This window comes from Tenrec ecaudatus, chromosome 9, assembly GCF_050624435.1.
Source record: "Tenrec ecaudatus isolate mTenEca1 chromosome 9, mTenEca1.hap1, whole genome shotgun sequence".
Lineage (NCBI taxonomy): Eukaryota > Metazoa > Chordata > Mammalia > Afrosoricida > Tenrecidae > Tenrec > Tenrec ecaudatus.
The window spans coordinates 101,734,124-101,750,287 of record NC_134538.1 but is presented as its reverse complement, the minus strand read 5'-3'; positions in this window follow the sequence as shown (position 1 = coordinate 101,750,287).

Genomic DNA, 16,164 nt, shown 5'->3' with positions numbered 1-16,164 from the left:
TCCCCATTTCCCTCCATCCTCCCCCCTCATATCCCAAAAGAGCCATTCCTCTAGTTACTGTCTCTATCTATAGATTTACCTACCCTGGATTTCATATACTGGAAAACACACAAAAACCCCAAACCAAAGTGAAACAAAAATCCAGAAAATGTATAAAATAAACAACCAACAACAATATAAAAATAAACCAGAGGAAAAACCTCAATTGAGAAAAAAGCAGGATATATTAAGAACTACAACAAGTTTAAAATAGGTCAAAAGGGATATCAAGTGACCATGTATTGCATTTTAACCTAATTATATCTGACACAATCCAGTTTACCATACGCTGTCTCATAGAGGGCTATTCATATCTCTCGATTACGATCGTAGGGGGTTTGCCAGAGGCTTAATGCATGCAAGGACACTGCAAATGGACTTTGGGCTCCCACTGTTCCCCGTACCCTTCTGCAAATTGAGCATTCATAATTTAAGCTCTGATATTATTCCCTCATTTGGATTCTGATTTTATGATCTCTCATCCTTGGAATACACAGGCTAGTGTGCTTCTTGCATGTGGACTTCATTGATTTCTCACTTAGATGACTTTTTGTTTGAAGTCAACCCGTTAAGACCCCAGAAGTAATTCTTTTCGATAGCCAAGCACCCTCTGCTTGTGTCACCATGCTTTGATGCAGCACCCTTGCCTTCATTGATCTTCATGAGCGTGAGTATCAAGTAGGGCTATGTTATAAGAACTAACTGTCTTTAGATGCGGCTAGAATGAAGTGCGAGACCAAAGTTCATTCACCTATCGATGGTTTGTGTATGTCTATGGTTCAGTTTAGAGATGTCATGATCATTTTATGACAGAGAACATTATCAATTAATCCCCTGGGGCATAAGGTAATTCTATTGTTAGTGTCATTAACTTATCAAATGGTACAAAATTTAGCATACTGTTAAGAAAATGAATTTATATAAGTATAGAGCAGCTCAGACCCAACATCCATGAATTATTAATATGTACAGATTAAACTCTTAAGTGATTGAGAACTATATAAATTGACCATGAGGGTTGGTAATAGGAGAAAATCTCTACTGACATTCCTTCACAAGGGCAGAGCCATGCCTGTCAGATTAACACATGTCTTAGTAAAGCAGAGCCGTCATTAAGATGGTAAATTTATTAGGGGGGTCCTGGACTACCTTGCATTGAGGACCCACAAGGCAAGGGATCTGAACTAAAGTCTAGTGACTGGCAGTTCCATAGCCTTGGCTGTCATCTGTTTCTTCTCACACCAGGGAGTTTCAGTCTCAAGTCCAAGGGCTAGTTTATGGGGTCTCCCGATGGAGTCCTTCTAGTGTGGCTGATGAAGAACGGTGTGTTCCTTGAAAGGACAGCGTCTAAGGCTAAATAGTTGTTTATAACACATGGCCTGAGCCACCCAGGGCGGGATAGAAGCTAGGTGAAGAGTATCTAATTAGGAACTGCCTCTTGTCCAACATCAATGTTTCCCTCCTCCCATCTGAACTTGACTTTCCAGTAAGGTTTCCTTATCACTCTGGTAGGAGTGTCTGCTGACTTGGCATGACCTGATCACAATGTTGTATGGCTGCAAAGGACTGGCCTTCTTCCTTTCCCCACTGTTTGAAGGAATGAGCCCAGCTGAGATGAGGTCTCCTCTAGCCAAGTGGCTTCTAAGATGTGCATATAAGGGGGGTGATGTATGGTTTGTGGGTGCTCGGCAGGCTCTACACTTCTTTGGGAGACTGACTGGGAAGTTTCAATGACTTGAGAGCCGAAGCCCACCTTCTGTGTTGGTGTTTCCTTATAGTCGTGGACTTCTGCAGCATTTTCCTTTGGTGATGGCCTACCTTCACTCAGCATTGTGGTTTCCAGGCCCTTCCGTGTCATGGGGTGTTTCACGCTTTCCAGACACACCCCCCAAATCAAAGAACATGTAAAAGAAGCCGGATCTGAGTCCCTTGGGGACGCCAGAGCTGCTGCTCTGGCCCGGCGGAAACGGAAGAGCACAGATGTCTTTCGGGAAGGGTTGGAGAAACGAAAACACTGACTTCCGCAATATAGAGATTTGGGTAGAAGATAGGCCAATCAATAACAGCTTCACATTTTGATACTTTTGTTTAATAAAGGTTCTGGGATTTGGGAGCAATACTTTCTTTATTACCTTTATAAAGCATCTTCCTAAAGGATTGTAGAATGCCACTGTCTTCGTCCAGTCGTATCCAACCTCAATATTTTAACAGCACTTTAAAAGTGCATTTTACCTCAAAACTTTCAAAATGTTGAATAAGACATCTACTCCTCTAACAATGGCAGTGACAGCTTCTAAAGCGTATCAACCAGCAATCATCTCTGAAATGACTCCTGGTTTTCCAAATTAAGTTCGGTAGTGCGTTCATACTATGCTCGGTGAATATATCTTGATTGATTGATAAATTTATGGTGGCAAATGTTAATTGTAGGTTCATTCCAAGTTAAGAGCTCAACTACTTAAGTACTTAGTAATTTTCCCTGTGCATATCTCAGAATCCTTTTATTTGTACTTCATGAAAGTTTCTTATAAAATTACTACATTCTCATTGTTAAAAAATTACAGCTAGGCATTAGTCAAATTACCACCCTACATCAACAGTATCATCTCCATGTTCAGTTTAGATGGGTCTTTCTTGACAAGATGCTATCGTTGTTAGGTGCTGCTGAGTTGGTTCCAGCTCGACTTGCAGTGCTCCTACAACATGCAACAGAACAAACCTGCCTGCTCTTGCACCGGTCCCACAGTCAGTGTTACGTCTTCACCCCACCGCTGCAGCCGCTTCGTCAGGCTCTCTAGTAAAGGGTGTTCCTCCTTTATGACGCCCTTTCACTTTACCAAGCATGGTGTCCTCTTTCAGGGACTAGTCTCTCCTGGCAACCTAGCCAAAGTGGTAACATGAGGCAAAGTCTCATCAGCCTCGTTTCAAAGGAGCATTCTGGCTGTACTTCTTCCAAGACAGATTTGGTTGTTTCTTGGACAGTTCATTGTACTTTCAACATCCTTAGTCCATACCACCATTCAAATGCATCAATACATCAGACAAGTCATCAGGCAACACCAGGCCCTGGAAAAGGATCTCATGTTTGGTAAAGTAGAGGGACAGCAAAAAAGGAAGGGTCTCAAGAAGATGGCTGGACACCATGGCTCAGCATGGGGACCATTGGACTCAGCACTCAGCTTGGGAACCATCAGGAGGCTGGTGCAGGCCTGGGGAGGTTTCATTCTGCTGTGCAGAGGCTCGCTATGGTCAGAACCAACTCAAGGCACTCACAGCAGCAACAACATTCCACGCCCATGCAGCTAGTAGGCCGCAAAGACTCTGCCTGGGGTCAGGGGCATTTTAGCCTTCAGAGTGACATCCTTGCTTTCCAAGACTTTACAAGGCCTTGAGCAGCAGGTTGACCCAATGCAACACAGTGACGAGCTCTCTTGATTTCTACTCCTATGGATTTCATCCCAATGGATTGTGTATCCACATCCGATGAGACCATTGTCAACTTCACCTTTCTTCCTTTATTCTTTTATCATACTGTTACCGATTAGTCCCAGGTAGGAGAATTTTTGTCTTCTTTACACTGAGCTGTGATCCACACAGAAGGCTGCAATCCTTGATCCTTATATGCAAGCACTTCAAGTCCTACTGACTTTCAACAAGCAAGGTTGCGTCATCTGCACATTGCAGGTTGTTAAAAAAAGTCTTCCTCCCATCCTGATGTTGTGTCCTCCTTCATTTATCCCTGATCATCAGATTTTTGCTCACTATCCAGCTTTAATAAGTATAGCAAGAGGGTGAAGCTCTGGTGCACACCTTCTTGATTTTAACCCACACGGTATTTCCTTGCTCTGTTTGAACCACTACCTCGTGGCTCGTGTCCAGCTTCTGCACAGGCACAAGGAAGTGTTCTGGAACTACTGTACTTTATAATGGGACCCACAATTTGCTATGGTCCACAGAGTTCAGTTCATTGGCACAGGTCCTCGCCCACAAGTGTAAGTTGTGTCTAGTGTTCTCTGCTTTCAGCCAAGAGCCATCTGACGTCAGTAACAGTATCGCGGTGCCCCTTCTTTCGACAATATATAATGTCTAAAACTAGGGCGCCCCTAGTGTCCTGCCCTAGAGGTCAGTGTAGTGGCTATGAGCTGGGTTGCCAGCTGCAAGGTCAGCATTTTCAAAAACTATCAGCTGCTCCTCAGATGAAACACGAAGTTTTTAAATCCTGTAACGAGTTACAGTCTTAGAAACTCACAAGGGGCAGTTCTGCCCTTTCTAATAGGGACACTATAGGTTGATGGTAGTGAGTTTGGTTTGTTTTTTGGATCTTGTTGAAAATCGTCCTGTTTTCCTCTAATCCTCCAGTTTATCAAAATGTCTTAGTTATCTAGTGCTTAGTTATTTATATATAGATATATAATAAAAATACCACCAGTGGATGGCTCTAACAAATAGAAATAAAGTCCTTCACAGTTTAGGAGTTTAAAATGTATAGAATCAGCTCTCAAAAAAAAACTTTGTCTTTTTGCCAGATTTGGGGAAATTCCTTATTTATATTAACATTTGTGTTTCTGGAGATCCTCAGATATTTCCATATGTCTTCTCATTACTCTTGCTTCGGGTCTCAAAGGTTCCCAGCACAGGGACCCTGAATTGAAAGAACACACTCCATTTCTGGTTCTGATGTCCGGGCATGGTAGGCTCCTCGGGTTTCTGCTTGCTTGTTAATCCATTTGACATCTCAAAAGAGATTTACCCTAGATGCCACCAGTTCCCACAGAGTGCATCCTGGCGTCATGCCCACCATAGAGGCGAAGATTTACAACACATCACGTAATTAGACCAGACCTCAAAAAGGACAACTATATAATAGTGAAAATCATAGTCTAGCCAAGTTGATAAATATTTTGCAGGAGACAAATCAACTACATGTGATTTCCATCTCCAAGAACTGGTCCCTTATGATAACCATGTTCAAAATATGCGAGATCCAATCTTACTAGCCTCGCTTCTAAAGAATATTTTGGCTTTACTTCTTCACCAACACATAATTCAAAATCATCTGTTCCTTGGTCTTCCTCATTCACTGTCCCATTTTCACATACATAGCAGTCTGTTGAATATACCATGGCTTTGATCAGGTGTTACCTTCTCATTTATATAACTTGTAATACCATTTGGATAACTAGCCTCATATCTTCCTCTCTTTCTCATACTCACTCCTACCCTAAATGCTCATTTGCATGTGGCTATTTTTCTTTCTCTCACTTGTGTCCCAGTTTACATCATAAAGCAGAAAATATATAGGACTCTAAGGTTATGTGTTCATTAGTTGCTTTATTTGCTGATACTATATTTGGCCGCATTATTACTGTAATGGAATATAATGGGACCATAATTACATGGCAGACTCACAATGAATCGACTCCCATTTATGGGTATATTAATGTGACTCTCAGCCTAGCTTCCGAAATAGAGCTTCAGATTGTAACAGCCAAGGACGAAAGCCTCCTTTTACTTTCCTCTGGGAGTGAAGTTAATAGCAAATATAATTCAAATACTGTTCCTTATTAAAATTTTAATTATAGTATGTTCTTAGGGAACATGTTTCATAGTGAAGCTCCTGCTTTAGGTTCAGGAAGTAGTGCATGGTTGGTAACCGGAGAAAAACTCCACTTTGCAATCTGAGTTGCAGCGAAATGGAGAAAATCATAAGAAAAGTTGTTTTGCCATCTTTTAGAAAGAAGAACGTCAACATTAACTAGCCCTTTTCAATAGCCTTAAAGATTAAATTTTCCCGGAAGACAATAATTTGAGGGCATGGAACTACAATGTAGCCAGATGAACAAAGGCAGCCTCCCAGCCGTGCTCTGGGGGCCGTGGTTTCAAACACTTTCCCGGTATTTTGGAACAACCCACTGTAGGTCTGTGTGGTAGGTACATAATTTTATGTCAGCGTGAAGACAGATAAAAGTGGACGGGTGGTATTGAACCTGGCAATCAGGTCACAACCTGGTGATGCCTCTCTGTGGACCTGGCCTTCTCAGAAGGGGGCCCGGGGGAACCTCCCTCTCCCTCTCTCTCTGCCTCGATTCTCCTGCTTGATGGCCACTCGGAGAGCTGCCATGTTTCCACTGACCTAGGAGCTGCACGACTTTGCATGCACTGGCCTGTGGTAATCTTGCAATCTGCATCACTGCATGTGGCTGTGCGAGTCTGCAGAGGGACTGAGGGACTAGTATCAGACTTAGAGACTTGAGTTGGGCTGGGCTGGGATGTATTCTTCATATAGAATTACTTCTTGATGTGAAGCTCATTCTTACACAGATATTGAGTGCCCTGGACTTATTTCTCTAGCAAACCTGGCCGAACACAGGCTGCTCTTGAGAAATGAATCCAGGAGATGGTATGACCAGTACGTGCCTTTAACTGAGGGTGACTCAGTAAGTGTCAGAGTAGAAGTGTGCTTTGTAGGGTTTTCAATGGCTGCTTTTTCCCAAGTAGATAGGCCTTTTCCCCCAGGTGCCTCTGGGAGGACTTGAATTTCAAACCTTATGATTAACTGCTAACCATACTAAGCTTTGTGCCACACAGGGACTCCCACTTGCTGAGTTCCAGTTAATCACATCCTGTGAAGAAGCTCTCATCCCCTGAAGGAAGAGGAGGAGGAATACCTCCGTCATCATAGCTGTAATTTCCTCTACGGATTTTAGGCAAAATACAGAGAACCTTTGGCTTCAAGGTTAAAAGTAAAGAAGATACTTTAAGCCCTTTATAACCAACATATACTCCTTACATTTCATAATATGGGAATCGTTTCCTTAAAATGCATATCATCTTTAATTTTATTCTATTTTGAATAACTAAGCAAAATACAATCTTTTCAGGCGAATTAGGAGATCAGTCCTCCTTTTCCCTTCCCTCCACACTAGCCTGCTGCAGTGCATGTGGCAGCCAATGGAAATATCACACTTACATTGGAAGGTTAACTCAGGTGCAAACCTACAGTCATAGAGTTCCTTCTGACTGAAGACAGGACAGAAGTACTCTCCAGGGCTCTTAGGCTGTAACCCTTCACACAGCATACAAAGCCTCACCGCCTTTCCTTGAAGCAGCCGGCCTGATGGTTATCAGCTTAATGGGTTACTAGCACACAGAGGACTCTTTCTTAAAGTCACTGGGGTTATGCATTAAGCAGCTAACTGCAAGAATAGTAGTGCCAATGCATCAGTCACTCTTTGGAAAAAAAGATGACAGTTTTGGCTCTGATAAAGATTTGTGCAAAGAATTACACCCTTAGAAATCCATAGGGGCAGCTCTATTGAATTCTATAGGGTCACTATAGGTTGTAATAGACTTGCAGTGCACAAGCCCCACCACAACATGTATATCCCCTTAGTGGGAAGAGTTAGCATACTTCTATACCACTCTAAAGGTTATTTTCTTCCAGCATATACAGAGCCTATAACTCTTCTGTTTGGGGATCTATTCTTCTATTGAACTCAGCTCCTAACATTTAGGTGTACACACACACACACACACACACACACACATTTTATCAAGAAAATGGCTCACATAGGAGTAGAAGATAGGACAAGTACTATTTTAGTCCTCACAGGGTAGTGGTTGTGGATGATCCCAGGACAGCAGATCAGCTTGTGACTGGAGAGGCAAATGAATCCAAAGTTGGCAGATCGGTTGGCAAGTCAGATGTCAAGCTGATGATGGCTCTTGGTATCAGGAAGCAGTATGGCAGGACATTGGCTCAAGTCCAAAGAACTTGAGATAAAAGAGCCAGAGGCAGAATCCAAACCCAGCAAAGTACAAGGAAACTTTCCTAAGGACTACTTATATAGGAAGTAGGCCACACGCCTAAGAAAACTTCCTTTCAATTGCATCAAGGTTGTGACCTGGGGGTGGCATTCCATCCTAATCTTCTTACAACTCCTTGGCTGTTCACAGCAGATCTCATTGTGGGGGTGATAAGATTATGTTAGGTCACAACATGGGATATTCCTAGTTCTTAGTAGATCATTGAGAATCCTGCCTAGCCAACTTGACACAAAACCCCACTAAACCATCAGCTCAGATATTCTGGAAATAGATTATGGGCCTGATTCTTAAATTTTAGTGTGTATCAGAATCACCTGAATGACTTTTTATAATACAGATGGCTCACTTTGTTTTCAGCAAACTGACAATGATGCTGTCTGTTTGGTGGACCTCACAAATTCTTACATTATGTATCCCAAAGAATCCATCAACTGACAAATGCTAAGTAAATATGATGTGGAGTGTGTTAGTCTGGGTAGACTAGAGAAACAAATCCAAGGAGACACTCACATGTGTGCAAGAGGGATCTTGATGGTAAAGATCAACAGATCAAGTCCATAAGTCCGATATTGCCCATATGTTGATACTAGTCCATAAATTCCTTTAGACTCACACAGCCATGCAATGACACAGAACACAGGAAAATCACAGGCCAGTGGGTGGAAAGTCTTGTGGATCCAGTGGTGGTAGGAGCATCTCAGTGCTGGGGTGGGTCTCCATGTAGCTCTTCCAGTTCCAGGCCTTTAGCTGCCATCAGCATATCTCCATGTGGCTTGTCAACAGGAATGTCTCACAGGAAGAGGGCGTATGTCTGGCCTCCAGTGAGCTATTTATCTCCTTAGCACCTCCAAATGAGGTCATCAAGCTGCGACCTGATTCACAGGCTAGACTCCACCCCTTCGCAAGTTGACAGGAAATTATGTAACTGCCACATGGAGTTTCATAAAAATCAAGATTAGTTATGCTAAATGCTTCACAGAATAACTGTAAAAATAAAAAATATGGCAAAAGATTAAATCATGTATTCATGCCCTAAATAAAACACAAGGCCATTTAGAAGAACCGGAGCTCTGGTGGGGCAGCAGGTAAGCAGGTGGTTGCTACATCTCACATGTGTCAGTATAAGCACCAGGCTAAAGATCTCTTTTAATTTACTCTCTGAGTCTTCCAATGCTCTGTCCTTATTTCTCAGTTACAATAAAGCTTTAAGTCATGTGACTTATTCTGCTTAGACTATGGAAATGCTGTTGATTCATTTTTTAATTCCTGCCAGTGTTTTGATAGTTTTGTCAAATTATCTGTTGTTTTAGCTAAGCAATAGTAATTTATATTTGTGAACCTGTAGTTTTTGAGAAATAAAGTACTAATTAAAGGAAAATAATGAGAAAATGTAAAAGGCTCATGCTCAGTTACTAATAATGTATAACTCAATATAGAATGATTTTCCAAAACAGTTTTCTTGTTAGTATTCCCATATCAGAAATATTACATTTGAAAATTTACAACTGTTTTTCACAGTTGAACATTATAACATCAATGAACATTGATAATAAACATTACTAAGAATTCCGTATAGCATGATGTGGGAGGAGGTTCATGCAGGTTCATATTGAGATGAGAGCCTATCCAACAATGTCCCTTCTCTGTGGATAGAAAAATAAAATGATATAGGTTTTCATTTGAGATTGCAATACTGCCTCGGCAGGGCCAGACTTCGATCTCGAGACTTTAAATGTCATGTTGTCTGGCAATAACATCTACTCAGAAATGAGACATCTTGATGTTGAACAAGTCTGTGACCACAGTTAATGAATTATGATGCAAAATAGAAATATCAAGAGTTTCTGTGTTCGGAAGAATGGATCCTAACCTTCCTCACCCAAATCCGGCATGGCAGTTGGGCAGCTAGCAAGTGTTTGTGGAATAAGTCCAGTTCCCTAAGAACTATCTATTCAATTTTTTTTTGCTTTTTACTTTTTCCATCACATTCCTGGATTTCCTTCTCTCTGTTTCAATTTTTGGGTTTACGTCTGCTTGTTCTTGTTACAATTTGTTGGTATCATGAAGAGCTAAATGGCTGAAGGGGTGCAAAGGTTTTTTGCACCCACTTCTAATCTCTATTTTTTTGTTGTTGTTGTTAAAGAGATTGGGCTCATTGGACTCTGGTAGCAGTGAAGATCCAATATTTCCTACAGACAGAGCTGTTTTCCCCCTAAAAACACAGCTTTGCTATTTTTTTTTAAAAAAATCATCACTAATGTTGGCGCCGTTCTTTGGAAACATGCGGATTGAGTTTGTATGTATTTTTTTTCTTAGTCCTCTCTCACCAGATATGGTAACATCTCTTCAGATGGCAAGATCATCATATCATATTCCAGACACTTTAGGAACTAGGAGAGTTCCTAATGCAGAGTGCTTGGATGAGTGTTTCAGAAAGTCTAAGAGGATTGTTTGTATACTGCACATGCAGACAATGTAACTATAAGCTCTTTTTAAAAGGCACTGAAGTTTTTTCCCAAGTAAATGCTCCATGTGTTGCTGTAGCTAGATGCCTTTAAGTCATTTCTGATTCAGAGACCCCATGCCCATCAGAATGGAATGTAGTCCAATCCAGCATCATTGTCATAATGAATTATTCTTATGTTTGAGCCCATTGTTCAGCCACTGGGTTAATCCACCGCACTAAGGGCCTTCCTCTTTTCTGCTGCCCCTGATCTTTACCAAGCATGCTGTTCTTCTCTAGGGACTGGTCTTTCCTGACAACATGTCAGATCAAGTCTCACCATCCTTGCTTTTAAGGAGCATTCTGGCTGTACTTATTCCAAGACAGATCTGTTTGTTCTTTTGGCAGCCCATGGGACTTTCAATATTCTTCACCAACACAATTCAAATGCATTGATTCTTCTTTGGTCTTCCTTCCTCAATATCCAACTTTCCCATACATATGAGGTAATGGAGAAGACCGTGGCTTGGGGCAGACACACCTTACCCTTGCTTTTTAATACTTTCAAGATGCCCTATACAGCAGATCTACCTAATACAAGGTGTCATTTGATCTCTTGACTGCTGCTTCCATGAGCATTGATGGTGGATCAATGAAGCAAGATGGGATCCTTAACAACTTCAATCTTTTCTCCACTTATCACAATGTTACCTGTTGGTTCAGTTAAGCGAATTTTGGTTTTCTTGACACTGTGTTGTAATCCATGCTGAAGGCTACAATCTTGGACCTTCATAGCAAGTCTTCGGGTCTTCTCATTTTCAGCAAGCAAGGTTATGCCATTTGCATATGGCAGGTTGTTCATAAGCCTTCCTCCACTCTTAATATGCATATAATCCAGCTTTCTCGGATCATTTGTTCAGCATACAAATCAAATAAGTGTGATGAAAGGATACAACCTTGACACACACCTCTCTTGATTTTAAACAATGAAGTGTTTCCTTGTTCTGTTCACACAACTGCCTCTTGATCCATGTACAGGTTCCACATGAGCACAATTAAGTGTTTGGGAGTTCCTATTTTTCTCAAGACTATTCATACTTTGTTATGATCCACACAGTTGAATGCCTTTGCATAGTCTGTAAAACACAAGTAAAGATCGTTCTGGTATTCTCTGCTTGTAGCCAACATCCATCTGACATCAGCAATGATGGCCCTTGTTACAGGTCCTCTTCTCAATCTGGCCTGAACCTCAGGCAAGCTCCTTGTCACTGTACTGCTATAACTATTGTTGGATGATTTCCAGCAAAATTTTACTTGTATATGATATCAGTGGTATTCTTCTACAAATTGAGCATTCTGTTGAATCACCTTTCTTTGGAATAAATACAAATATGGATCTGTTTTAGTCACTTGGGCAATTAGTTGTTTTCCAAATTCCCAGGCAGAAGATGAGTGAGTGCTTCCAGTGCTTCATCAGCTGATTGAAACATTTCTATTAGTATTCCATCATTTCCTGGAACCCTACTTTTGGCTATCATATAACAATATACTAGCCACCGTAGTACGATAAACTGACAGAAAAGTGGTGGAAATACTTGACATATTATGAATAAAACCCACAACTAATTCAAGCCTATGTAAAGAGAATTCAATGTATATAGATATAATTGTGTGTCGTAGTTACATAATCTATTGTCAATTTAAGATTATGAATGAAGGGATGGTGTTTGGTCTGTCAGTCAGGTCACAGCTTGATGGCCTCATTTAGAGGTGCTAAGGAAATAAAAAGCTCATTAGAGGTGGGACACATGCTCAGTCCCTGTCAGACATTCTCACTGACAAGCCACATGGAGACAGGCTGATGGCAGCCAGAGCCTCGGAGCTGGAGAAGCCATTGCTGAGATGCTTATAACACCACTGGATCCACAAGACTTCCCACCCACTGGCCTGTGATCTTCCTGCTTTCAGCATCATTGCATTTGTTTTGTGAGTCTTAAGAAGACTTTACAAATTGGTATCGGACAACTGGGCTAACATCGGACTTATGAACTTGATTTAGACTGGGCTGGGATATTTTCTTAATGTACAATTACTCTTTATGTAAAGCTGTTTCTTATACACATGTGAGTGTCTATGAATTTGTTTCTCTAGTTTACCCAGACTAACACATTGTGCTCATAAGTTTATTGAAGAATTTTCCACGCCAGGACAAGCTGGACTCATGAGCAATCTTATCACATAACCTCCATGGTTACAAATGACATCATGATGTGTCAAAGAGGAACTTTCTTAGAGAGCAGGGCATCATGTAAGCACACAGTTTTGTTGCATTTCTACCCCTACTCATAGTGGAGTACTTGCTGGATTAAGACTGGGTTAAAATATCACAGGGTGCCTATTCACTTATCACACACAGGGCAACAACAGCCGAAAGACACTCACAAAGCTGGATGCAAACTGAAATAAAACTGGTGCTCCCTCTTTCCATTTCTTCATTCTGTTTTCAAATCACATCAACAATGAGTCATGCTTCTTATATGGCATACTTTTCTGTTCAGATTGGGAAGTGCTGGGAGAAAATACGCCAGCAGCAGTTCACAGTGGGTCAGTAGCCAATTGATCTTGCCACGGGATATTCCCCCCCTAATTCTAATTTCCGTTGGCAATTCATTGAGTACGAGAAAAATCGAAAAGCTACATGTTATTCATTTCCTGTGGTAGGGTGATATACCACAAGCAGAAAAATAGATCTTACAAATTAGTAAGAGGCAGGTAATGAGAATGCTAGTGTGTCAAAGAGTCAGGGAAAGCTGGGCTAAGCTAACAGAGAACATTCAGTGATGGTCAACCAGGCAGATATAATTGAGAAAAGAGCATTAGGAAAGATGAAAGAGGTATGGGGGAAATAAAGAAGCAGAAACAACAATCTAGAAGATTCTTTGGAGATGAGCTGTTCAGGTCTTCCCTGCTGCACGGCCTGTGTACTGGAATCTGCATAGCTCCAATTTTCAAAGCCTCCTCTGATATGCTTGACTCACCTTTCTGTTAGAGAACCACTGCTGTATGATGCCCAAAGGATGGAACCTCTGAGTTTGAAGACAGTGGAGTTAATAATAACAATTAGTCTTGCCTCTCACACAGGTAAGGGCAGTACTCCAGGGGAGCTGCATAAGGCTACTCTTTATCTTGAATTATGGGTTATAGTACAAATGTTTTCAATAGCCAGGGAGACATTGAGTAATTTGTTTTCCTGAAAAGGGGCAGTAAGTCAAATAAAGTTGTGAATTGATGCTCTTATACGTTTTCCAGGAGTCTTGGGGGAGTAGCAGGATATGCACTGTGATATTAACCAAAAGATCAGCAGTTTGAACCTACTCGTTTCCCAATGGGAGAAAAAGGAGGCGACCCTTCCATAAAGATGTAGAGCTTCAGAAACCCTGAGAGCACTCTACCCCTCCCTATCCAGTTGGTTGCAGTCTGCGTGCCTCCACAAAGGGGGTTTTGGTTTACTCCCTTCTCCAGGGAGCTCTGGGGAGGCAGTGGTTCGAGCGTTTGGTGGCAAACCCAAAGGCTCGAGTGTTCAACCGACCAGCTGCTCCTTGGGAAAGACATGGCCATTTACTTCTGGAAATATCTATATCCTTGGGAACCTTATGGGGAAGGGTTACTCTGTCCTTTAGGGATGCTATTAATTGGAGTTGTGAGAGGAAACTAGTTTAATTTGATTAGTCCATTCTCCATAGTCCCCGGGTGATGCAAGTGGCTAATATGTTCAGCTATTCACCAAAAGAATAGTGGTTTGAATCCACCCAGAGGCACCTTGGAAGAAAGGTCTAGTGATCTTATTTTCAAATGAGCCATTTCCAAAATATTAGCCACTGAAAAGTCTATGGAACACAATTCTTTGACAAAATGAGATCACCATTAGTTAGAATGGACATGACAGCAATTGGCCTTTTGGTTGTATTTTGCTTAGTAAAATTTCCATAAACCTGATCATTCTATTTTTCCCAATTAAAATGATTTCAAAACTTTCCATTGCATCTAGAATAAAAACTAAGCTTAGCACCCAACATCCTTTATGGTCCCATGGGTTTTGTTTAAAATTCAAGTAATGTATGAGGATGCAGGCTGGTTGGGATTGGAGAGATTTTAGCTTTAGCTCCCAGAGCTCATTGGCAACCTTTCAATAGAAGTTGAATTAATGTGCTCTCTCCAAAGTTTTAATTAACAGTAAAATACTGTACTGCTTTTCCACACTCAAATCTATGGGCTGAATCCATTCATGGGTGATCACTTTGTCTGCTGTTCAGATCCTGATTCTGTAAGAACATGGCTGATATCTAGTGGTTTGATAGCTCTTTAAATGATAAGACAGAGCGTCTGGGGTCTTAAAGGCCTGTAGTCTATCAAGCGACCATATAGCAGGGCAGCAAAATAGCCCCCATGGAAGAAGCACACCAGCATGTGTGACCATGAGGTGCCGATGGGAAGAAGTATCAGAAGTTCAAAAAGAAGCAACCAAATTGATGTGAAGGGGTGTGGATGCAGTGGAGACCCAGAATCCACCTATAAGATAATTGGATAGTCCATCTCAGAAGGGTCACCCAGAGCAGATGATATATCCAGGGTGCAGTATAGCAGTGATGAACCGTATAACTATCCTCTAGTTCTTTAATATTTCCTCCCTTACTATTATGGTTTTAATTTGTTTTACCTTATTAATCATGTTAGATTTGCATATATTCATTTGTACATTTAAGACCATTCGGTACATTGAAGCCTAGATAGTTAACTCTTCAGAAATAGTAACAGGAGTAATGGTTCCCTGAGGGTGTGGGAAGGGGGTGTGGGGAGAATAGGGAGCGGACAGCACTGACGACTGTATAACCTCACTTGATGGGACTGAACAACAGAATTGTATGTGAATGGATATATTGGATTCTGTAAGATATGGCAAAAATGAAAATACCTAAGCTATCACAGGGAAACAATAATGAATAAGGGTTCCAGAGGGTGGGGAGAAAGGAGAGCTGACATCAAGAAATTAAAAAAGAAAGAAGATGTTTTGAAACTGATTGTGGTAGCAATTGCTACCACTGCTTGATGTGATTGAACTACACAATGTTATGATATCTGTAAGAGCTCCCAATAAAATGATCAAATATTACAAACAAACCTCAAACCACATTACTAAGACCTAAACCAAGGAGCTAGAAAGCTAAATAAGCCTTTGCTATGCTGTCTACTGCTTCAAACCTACTTTCTCTCCATTCACATGATAGCTTCACCTTTCCATTTTATTAGAAAAGTATAGTCTTCATTAGCTCTCTGTTTGTTTCTCTCTTTGCTTTGTGTATTATTCAACCTTTCCCTGTGGGGGATAGCAATGAGTTTGATGTAAAAGTAATTTTCCTAAGAAGAATGCAGGCTGCCTTCTTCACGAAAATAGGTAAGAGAAAACTGTTCATATGTCAGGTGACTATTTGGGAAGAAAACAGGAAGAAAGGCTCTGGAGGTGGTGTTGATACAGGTTAGACCGGGCTCACCTACCACATCCACACTGCCCAGTGCCCAGTAGGGAAAGTAAAAGTTTACCTCCCCATGCACAGCCTCCCAAACCAGCTCCAAATTTAATCTTCTGGAACAGTGCTTCCAAACCATCCTAATGCCATTGACTCTTTCATACAGTTCCTCATGTGGTGGTGACCCCCCAACCAAAAAATATTTTCGTTGCTCCTTCATCACTATCATTTTGCTACTGTTATGAATCGGGTGACCCCTGTGAAAGGGTTGTTCGACCTCCAAAGGGGTCGTGACCCACAGGTTGAGAACCGCACCGCTCTTCTAGAAGA